The following is a 10,240-nucleotide window of genomic DNA, read 5'->3' as shown; positions in this document are numbered from 1 at the left end:
TGAATGTGTTGGTAAATGAGTATGGGTCAAAAATTTGCCAAGACTAGGTTCTCACTCTGCTGTAGAGCATGGATTCTTCACTACAGTATGTAGTGCATGTCCTCGGAGGTGTGGTGATGGATGTGCTGGGAGAATTTGTACAATGAAAGGATCCTCCAGGAAGGGCTACTTCCTTTCTCAGTAGGGATATCTCACTTCTTTCTTGTCTCTGATAAATGATGAATTTTACTATGAATCAATCCATGGTACTAAACTGGCGCCCAGGGATTCCCCTCCTGTGCATAGAGGAGACCTTGGTCCTTGTTACTCACAGTTTGAGCTGGTTTCCATGCAAGGCCACCATTTCCTTTGTCACATTCATGCTTTGCATCACAGCTCAGAGGCTTTCTTTTTCTCTTCATACACTTATTAGCTGAAGCACTTTGTGGCTCACCAGTACACAGAAGATATCACCAGTCCCTCCCTGCCTCTTCTGACGCTTTCCCATTGTGCTGGGCAAGGGTGATGTTGGGGACTCACAGCAGATGGCTTTGGGGGAAGCTGCTCCTTTCTGCCACCTGCAACACTCTGGCAATGAATATACCCTTTAAAGGCAAGGCAAAAGCTCGCTGTCAGTGGAGAGATATAGCTGCAAGAGGGCTGTCACACATCTACAATGCTGTTTCTATTTCACACAGGAACAAATAAGAAAAATTAAAGCAGTTGCAGTGGCAATTATTTGATTAAGGAAGGCTCCAGGACACAAGCAGGGCCTCCAGAAAAAAGCTCTACTTTAAAATCAACACTTGTAGAAATAATTTAGGTCAGTTCACGTAAGTGTAACACTGATGACCAATTCCAAAACTTGAAGGAGAAGGTGGTTAATCAGATTAATTAAGAAATCTCCTTGTCTTTAGCAAGCCCCGACTTGGCTGTTTGTTCTCTAGACAGTATTTTACAATAGATTGTTTAACCGAGGACCTAAGCCAAATCAGTGAACACCAGCATTAATAACATGTTTTATTAAAAATTTGTGTTTTAGTGCCTCAGTTATCATATGACTAAGGAAGAAGAAAAAAACACTCGGACAACCAGTTACTTCTGCAGAGCATCATATAAGAGAAGTCAGAACAGACAGGTTGATTAGACAGTAAAGGATAATTTCTTTTTTCTCCCAAACTTACCAATAAGTTTCATTTTACTCATAGCTAAGGTTGCAGGGCTCTGAGAACTCCAACCTAAGGTGCTTGTGACCAAGGTTTATATTTATATACTAAGGCCAGCCTAGGTCTTTGTTTAATTAATGTCAAATAATTAGCAGAAGAAGAAAGGAACAAGGAGAAAAGAGAGAAAATCATGCAGGGAAAAGACAGAGCAAGAGAGATCCATCTGATTTTGAACCAGGCTTGTCAGGAGATGAATTTAGGATTCCTTCTCTGTACTTGCTTACACCCATTTGACAGAGAGGGCATGTGAAATGAGAGGGAGCTGGAGGAGATGCTGAGTTTTGGATATGTTTGACTTCTTAGTCATTTAGTGGAACGATCTCAGGGACTTTTTCAAGGGGTAAGAAACTCTTTAGTTTCTTGGTGTCAGTAATACCAGACATCGCGTGGTGTCCCTCAGGACATGGGAGTCGCACTGCGACGGCCGGTGAACACAGAAGGGCCCCAAAATGACTGTGCTCCGTCAGGTCCATTGTTCTGCTGCCCACGGTGTCTCCTCATAGTGCTCCACAAGGATGTCCAATTGCCAAGCAATGATGCTGCATGTGCTGTTTGATTCCTGCAAGTGATCAGTGATGGTAACTCAGGAGGTGACACCGGACCGTGTTTGCCGCAGCACTGCTGACTCTTCCTGTTGTAAACCTTTGAAGGATTGCATTGAAACTTTCCATTCCTCTTTCACAAGGAGGAATGGAAAATTCTAATGAAGATTTCAAAATTTAGTCGCAAATCATGAGCCTTATTTTTTTTTTTTTCCTTCAAGCAGAGTAAAAAATAAAATGTTGAGACTCCAGCACACGGTCCTTCCGGTGTGAAGTGAAGCTGTGGTTTATGAGCAACTTGCTGCCCCCCTTTTTCTTTGCAAAGTTTTGCAGCACCAAAGGGGCTTGCAGAATGTCAAGTGAAACTGTCACACAAGAGGTACTCACACTCTGTGTTTCCACTGCAGCCATGTGTTTCCAATTCAGTGGTCAGTACTGCCCACTCTTCTGGGTACTCTCACGGGTACACGTCACACAGCTTAAAATCCAGAATGCAAACCACAAACATTCCCGTGCTCCCACCTCTTTGTGGTGTAGCCCTTTAACTGATCACTGGGCTGAAAATCTCCATAATGTTGGTACCTCAGCTGGAAGTGTGATAGAAAAAGACCTGGATGTGTTATGAGTTTTCCTTGCAGAGGCTTCCCACACCTTCTCTTTTGATGCTGCAGAGCTCCTTTGTGCAGGTATTCGGTAAATCAGCAATCTGTGATGGCACCTTTTGGGGACTGGGTGACAATTTACTCTGCCAGTGCCCCAGCTGGAGTTAACAGTGGACAGGCTGGTTTTCTGCTGCTCCAATCTCCAAAATACCACAGAGATTCAGTCCAGAACTGCAAAAGACCTAAAGTTTTTCTAACTGTATATAGACTTCCCTTAAGAAAACAAAAATCATCTGTTTGAGTCCAGTGTATAATATTTTTGTCTGAACAGTTCCATTAGTCTTTACTTGGTAAACTGGGCTCATCTTCTCCTTTCCAATTTCCAGAATTGAATTTCTGTTGGGTTCAAGGCACTGTTTGATTGTTGTCCTCTGATTTCAGCCCCCTTACAGGGTCTCATAGCCTTGGTGTTATCCCCACAGCCTTGGGAGCTGATTTTTCCTGTCACCATCAATCCAGAGTCTTGTAATGTCCTTCCTTGCTGCACACTAACCTTCTTCCCTGAAGACCTTGGGCTGGAAATCCTGGTGGAGATAACTCAGGGAGTTTCTGGGTACATCTGTGTGGTGCAGGAGGACTTTCCCAGAAAAGGGTTTTGCTGTGCATCTTTACTGTTAAAACCTTTGAGAAGGAAATTCAATTTCCATAGCAGATTGAAGGAAGGGTTCCCATTTCCCTTCTCCATGTCTCCTGCTGGCAGTGCTGGCACTATGGAAACCCAAGACTTGCTTGAGATTACTTGCTTCGTCCATTTTGTGGTCCTGCTAAGAGCATTTGCTGGCTCATATAACTTATTTCTACTCAATTTTGCATTTATCTGAAAAGAAACCCCAACCCCTGCTGATGAATTAGACCTGTAAGATGTAACTCTGAGCCATAACACCTTATTCAAAAGGGACAGAGGGAGGAGGGATGGCTACATCAAAGGGCAGCAGATGGATCTTTCAGAGACTGGGCAATACAGAAGCAGGTGAAATTTGGAGTAGGTGATGTGAAGTGATCCACTCAAGGAAAACCAGTCCTGGCTTTCCTATAAAATCAGGAGTCAAATTCAGGGGTGAAAATTTGGGTTAAGACAAGTACTACTGTGGGAACATCAACTCATTGCCCATCAGGAAAAGCAAATGGGATGTTACCAGGTAGGAATGAAATGGGGTATAAAACAGAGAACACAGACAGCTTTGTCATTGTATGGTCCAGTGGTCCAGTCCATGGCCAATGCATGGTCCAATGCAATGTATAAATCCTTGAATGCTGTGTCTTGGTATCACCCTTCATGTCACAGAGAGGACTCAAAAAAGAAGTAGTAGAACAAGAAAAGGTTCAGAGCAGGGCAAAATGTAGGATCAGAGGTCTGGGATGGGTTTTGCGTGGCAGACTAGGATTCTTTGGTCTGAAAAAATTATTTAAGTGGCTAAACACTAAAGGTCTCCAGAACTGTGAGTGACTGGGAGAGAGTGGAGAGGGATTGATTATTCCCTGCCTTTTCCAATACAGACAGTAAGGGGCAGCAGATGATGATGGTGAGGCTGAAAGCAAAAGAAGTCATTCTTCACCCAGTGATGTCCCCAGCAAAGGACACTAGGGATGCAGAGCCTGGACAAGTGCTTGGAAGAGAAATTCACTGTGGGTTACTCAATAGACAGCAACAGGCTCAGGAAATCTATTTAGTTAAAAATAGACTGAATATTAAAGGAGAACATCATATATAATTGTCTTGTCATTATTCCTCAGCTATTTGCTCGTAGCCAATGTTGGAGACAGAAAAGTTGTCTGGATGAACCTTTGCTCTGAGCCAAACCAGTCATTTTTATATTCTTAACTGTGAGATCTCATTTCAATGTGTCACGTTAAGGAAGCCATTTGTTACAAATCTCCACATCCATTTCCTCTGAAACACTATTAATTTTTCAATTATCTCATTCTTTAATGCAGAACACTTACATCTCTCTTAGCTGTTGACCCTGCACAAGGACATTTATCTCAAAAATGGATCCTGCAGTTCTCCACAGCTGTCCCAACATCTCTGTCCTCTGCACTGTGGATAGTGAGAGAAAAAGGGCAGGGTCCAACTCTTCCATGTGGTTACCACTGCATAGAGAAAGAAACTGTGTTCTGGGTGTGTTTACACGCAGGATAGAGGAGATACACACACATGAACTGCCTGTGGCTTTCCAACCTGCATGTCCAGTTCGTGTGAGCTGGAAGATGATGGGTTGGAGATGGTTTGAGCTTCATGTGGCTCCAGCCTTTCAGCACCTGGCCCTGTAGGGCCTGTGTCCACGTCCCTCTGTGCTTGTGGTGGGACAGGGCTCTTTCCACAGCCCTTTGGGACTCTCCCTTGCTCACTTTACAGCCAACAGGGGCACAGGGAAGGGAAAAGGGGCTGTATCATCAGCTCTGCATGGCATGTCCACCCATACATGGCACCACTGAGGATGCTTATGGCCATCTTTAGTACATCACTCCCCTTCATCCCCCCCACAGGGAGCACTGGAGCAATTCCATGGTTACCTGGGTCCTCAAGCAAGACACCTTTGGTGTTGGGAGCAGACAGAGAAGGAAGGTGAGTTCTTCCTTTCTCTATTTTACACTCCAGAGCATCCTGTATTTCTCAACCTTGGAAGAGGAATAAGGGCTGAGGAATAATGTTTGACCTTGGGCAAGTACCTCAATTTGTGTGCCAGCTTTGGTAAAATAAGGAGAGACCCAGGTTTGGGGACCAGGGGAGGGAATATACAATCCCTGTCTCCAGGAATATTTTGTCTCCACTGTTTTTGAAGAGACTGATAGGAAATATCCCAACTTGAATTTTGCATTCAGTATTGATGTTAAGGCATGTTTTGAAGCCCCGCAGCTGGGTGTCAGTGCAGCCCTGCACCTCTCCCTGAGACATCAGCTAGCAAGTTGACCTCGTGCTTGTGCTGGACAAGGATTGCACCTTGAGCTTTGCTGAGGAACAGCAGCAGTTCTGCCTGTGACCCTGCCCCCAGCAGCTCAGCATCTCCTCCCTGGTGTACCTGCAGAGAGCTCAGATGTTGACAGGACAAGGGGAAATGGACTCAGGTTGAGCCAAGGGAGGTTCAGGTCGGATAGTAGGAAAAATTTCTTCACTGAAGGAGTGGTTAAGAATTGGAATGGGCTGCCCAGGGCAGTGGTGAAGTCACCATCACTGGTAGTGTTCAAAAAACAAGTAGATGTGGAACTTTGTGATGCAGCATTGAGGTATTCAGTTGAAGGTTGGACTCGATGATCTTGGAGGTTTTTTCCAACCTAAACGATTCTATTATTCTCTTGTGATATATAAATAATTGTGATTCGTGAAACAAATGGGTGATTATATCAAAATAAAACAAACGGATTGTAAAACTTAATTATACCCCCATAAAGAAATAAAACAGACTCTCACAAGGTCAAGAGGCCTAAAACCTCCTTACTATCCTAAGAATAAAATATAGTAGAACCTTAAATCTTTAGGCATCTGTTCATCCAAGAATGCATGAATTATGACTGGTTGTAGAGATAACCCTTTCAGCTTTAGCTGTAAGAAAACCCATATATTAAATACTTAGCAAAAACCTGTAGAATGTATATGTATATGATATAATTAATACGCATGAAGTAGCTAAGATAAATACTAAATGTACCCTGTAGTAGGGGTGTGCAGATTTGGGAAACTGGTCCCATTTCTGTCACCCAGCCGGCTGCTTGCTTTTACCATATAATAAACTATTATTCGAAACTTATAGAAACTCGAGACTTTGTTTATCACACTCTGATTGTATGATGCTATGATTCTCTGGCACGGTGGGACTCGGCTGTGGTTTCTGCCGTGGGCCGTGCTGCCCTGGGGAAGAGCAGCGTGCATCCAGAACGCCGTGCCTGCCCCCGGGGGCAGCTGCCCACCACCGCGGTTTTGTGCTGCACTTCATGCTGCCTGCACAGCCTGCAGCCCCGGCTGTCGGCGCTGGGAGGGAGCAACAGGATATGTGGTGGGTGAAATCAGACGCGCAGCTCTGGGGATACAGATGTCTCTTGAGCCACAGCTCTCCTCTCTGCTCAGCCCTGCGGGGAGGGAGGGTGGGTGCACGCCGTGTGTCGGTGCCCGACCTCCTGGCTGGATGTTTTAACCACCAGCAGAGAAGAGGAGCAGAAAAACCGACGTGGCTCGCACGTGGGGCAGGGTAAGGCTCTCTGCATCGTGCTCACAGCGTGGAGGAAGCGGTGGGACGGGACATGGGGCTCACTGCAGCAGGAAGGGTGCCCGTGGTTGGCACCAGCTTGTGGGCTCATCACAGAATCACAGAATTGTTTAGGATGGAAAGGATCTTTAAGAACATCGAGTCCCAACCTTAACCCAGCAGTGCCAAGGCCACTGCTAAAACATGTCCCCAAGTGGCACATTTACACATCTTTTAAATTCCTCAACCACTGCCCTGGGCAGCTTGTTCCAGTGCCTGACAACACTTTTGCTGAAGAAATGTTTCCTAATATCCAAACTAAACTTCTCCTGGGACAACTTCAGGCTGTTTCCTCTTGTCCTCACTTTTCTTTGGAAGTGTCCATTGCTCCCCACGCTCTACACAGGGAAATCCAGAATTCTTTAGTGTTTCCTGGCAAAGCTCAAGCCCTTGAAAAAGTCAGTGCTGCAAAACTTCTCCTGCACACACTCAAGATTTCTGCAGGCCCTTTTTTTTCCCTGCCTGATGCAGAAGCTCAGTCCAGGGCAAGACAAAATTTAGCTGTTTCTCATTGTCTGAGCCAAAAAAAAACCAAGGAGACAAACTCATAAGTGCCTGTGTCAGCTGGGATGCCTGAGGGCTCCCAGCCCTCCAAGGAGCTTCTGGGAGAGATGGAGAGGGCTTTGCCATCTGAACAGGTTTCCTCTTCATGCTGACTGCAAGCTGGGTGATTAATCTTCGGGGTTTGGAGATTTTACGCTACAAGAACTAAATAAGTTTGTTGTGTGAGATCTCTGTTGCAACAGCACATAGATATGTTGTACCTGGCAGAGAAAAACTTCTGAGCTGATGTCATCACTGGGACTTTTTTTTTGGAGTGTTTCTTATCTGGTTTTAATTTATTAGCTAGCTCAGAAAGTGCAAATAGTAATAATGATATTCTCTCTTTTGAAAGTGTGATGCAGCCCCCCTTCATGCACATGTATATCTTAAAGGCTAAATGAGAAGTCGAACTTCAGCAGAAAGAAAATGAACATCTACGGGAGGAATATTAAGGCTCCTGTCATCTTGCAAACATTTAAAGCAGGGATGAGTTTTGTTTCATGAGAAAGAACCACTGGTGTATGAACTCAAATTTACCTTTCCCATAGCAAAGCAGTAGAGAAGCAAAATACACACTTTATGTAAATTTATTTTTAAGTTGGTCTGATATGTGTTCCAGTTAAACAAATGCTGGAATAACAAATATTTGTTTGTAATCCCACAGAAGCTGCAGATCTCACCCTGACTGCACATACTATAGATGTATTGATATACAAAAGTATTTATTATTTATTTCAGCAAATTATATATAATTTAATAACCAGAAATAATATTAAATATTAATATTAGAATAATATTAAAGAAAACATTTCTGGTTTCTATAAACCAGAAACTTAACACATTTTTATTTTTAGTTTATTGAATAAAATGCAATGAAGTCCAGAAAAACAGGAGCAAGAAGTACTTATGCTGCCTGACAGTAGTTTTTTTCCCCAGTGGTTTTTTGGGGGTTTATTTCTGGGAAACATCTGATTTTATACAGTGACAGAAAGAGACATTTAGAAATTCCCATTTAACTGATCTGATCTGGATGCTTAAAGTCGTGCTGTGGCTCCATTTCTCCTGCCAGGAGGATGTATTAAATAAGTGGCTTCTCTGCACGGAGCTGTTTTGGCCAAGGATAAATCTGAAGGAATTTAAACAGCGCCCATGGATAATGTATCTCCTTTCCTTTCGCATGGATTTCAGGTTTAACCATTTGTTAGAGATGTTATTCAACCTCTTCTTTAGTGTGCCTCACTCAGCTGTGTTTATGACTCTGCAAAATTAATTTTTTTATATGTTAAGAGCTTTAAAGTCAGAGGTAACTTCACTCTCCTATCACTAGCTTGTTTTCAATTGAATGTTTTCAATTGAACCTGATTTTATTTACTTTTTTGCATCATAAAGACACAGACCATCCACATAAAAATGACCAGACAGCTTAAAAGAATAAAAAAAAAAAATGAGTACTTCCAATGTTAGATCAACAACTAAAATATTCTGTAAAGACTGGCAATTTTATAGAAATGCATTTATAGAAGTTTGACAAAAACATGAAGACTATTTACTGCAATGCTTGAAATACTTGTATTTCTGCTCTGTATCTTTGTCCTTTGAATATTTTAATGCTCTCAAGATATGCACTGTTTATTGAGAGAGTAACTGGATTTTTTTTATAATATAGAATATATATATTTTCTGTATTCTCTATATATTTTCTATATATTATTTATTCTATATAGAACATATATGCAGTGTGTTCTAAGAACAGATGTGATATATACACTATACAATGTAAAAGAAATAGCAATAATAACAACAGACTATTGCACCATGTAATTTTTGACCTCCTTTACAATTTCTTGCCCAATAATTCGTGGGCATGAGCACAACACAGGTAATGTTTTATGCTTGAACCCATAGATCTGCAAAACCCTCCTTGTCCTATGCAAAAACCTTTCTTCTTTGTCCAAATTTTGTGGTGTCTCCTCTTGTCCTTTCAGATGACATAGTTTATTTACTGCTGAAGTGAGGGTTTGGCATTGTATATAAAATTCCATTATTTTCCCTTCTAGGTATGGATGTTCCTTGCTGCAGGAAGGAGGGTGACAGTGGGAGACAGGAGAAGGCTGATCCATCCTTGGAAGGAAACAAGGAATAAACTGAGGACCCTCATTTGCCAGGACATCATGGCTGAAGCGATGCCATGACAGGCACTGCCATCACCTCTCTTTCTCTCTCTCCATGGATCCAGGGATTATGCCATTGGCAGAGATGCACAGAATTACTTTCCCATTTGTTTTCACGATGGAAGCATCCCTTTGCCCCATATGCTACAACATAATGTGGCATCCCTGACCCTTGACTGGCATCATCAATGTACTCTCAGCATGGAAGGTGCAGATATCAGGGGACTGAGCTAATTTTATCAGGCATAAAAGCATCTTTTTATTATTGTTTTTGTTTCTTGCTGATGTATGCTCTGGGAAAAAGTCTGTGAAGTGGGAGGTGTTTTTATTCCATTGGCTCTCGCAGTTGTGATACCTGCAGCTAAAACCTCTCCCAGGTTCACTGACTAAAACACCCTATTGATTATTATAGACATTACCAGCATTTTTTTCATCATTTCTATTGGTAAACTCCCAAACCTGTGTTTCAACAGGCCCAGCATCATCCTTGGCTGTTGCTGTCCTCTCTTGTTTTTGCTGCACAGATATGATGTGGCATCTGGGTGTTTGCTTTGTTGTTTTGTGTTTGTGGTTTTTTTTGTGTTTTTGTTTTTTTTTTCCCAAATTACAAAGGATTAATGAAGCCTAGTTGGGGAATTCAGACATGGAGCAAATTCTTTGCTTCGGATGGGCAGAGAGCTGAGGGGTAAATCCCTATCCTTTGAGCAGGTGTTACTGGAGTAGGGATAAGTGGCTGAAGTCTATCAAGACAGCATGGTGCTGTCTTGGTGGGTTCCAGCGAGGGTCAGACATTGTGGGGATGTCCTGATCAGGGAGATAGTGGAAGGAGGAGTGGACTGGCCAGGGCTACCCCTGAGGCTGCTCACCTTCCTGTGG

This window comes from Pipra filicauda, unplaced genomic scaffold (genome assembly GCF_003945595.2).
Source record: "Pipra filicauda isolate LSUMZ 115617 unplaced genomic scaffold, ASM394559v2 scaffold315_size853536_pilon, whole genome shotgun sequence".
In the NCBI taxonomy this organism is placed as follows: domain Eukaryota; kingdom Metazoa; phylum Chordata; class Aves; order Passeriformes; family Pipridae; genus Pipra; species Pipra filicauda.
The sequence above is the reverse complement of the archived record's forward strand: the minus strand, read 5'-3'. Positions refer to the sequence as shown.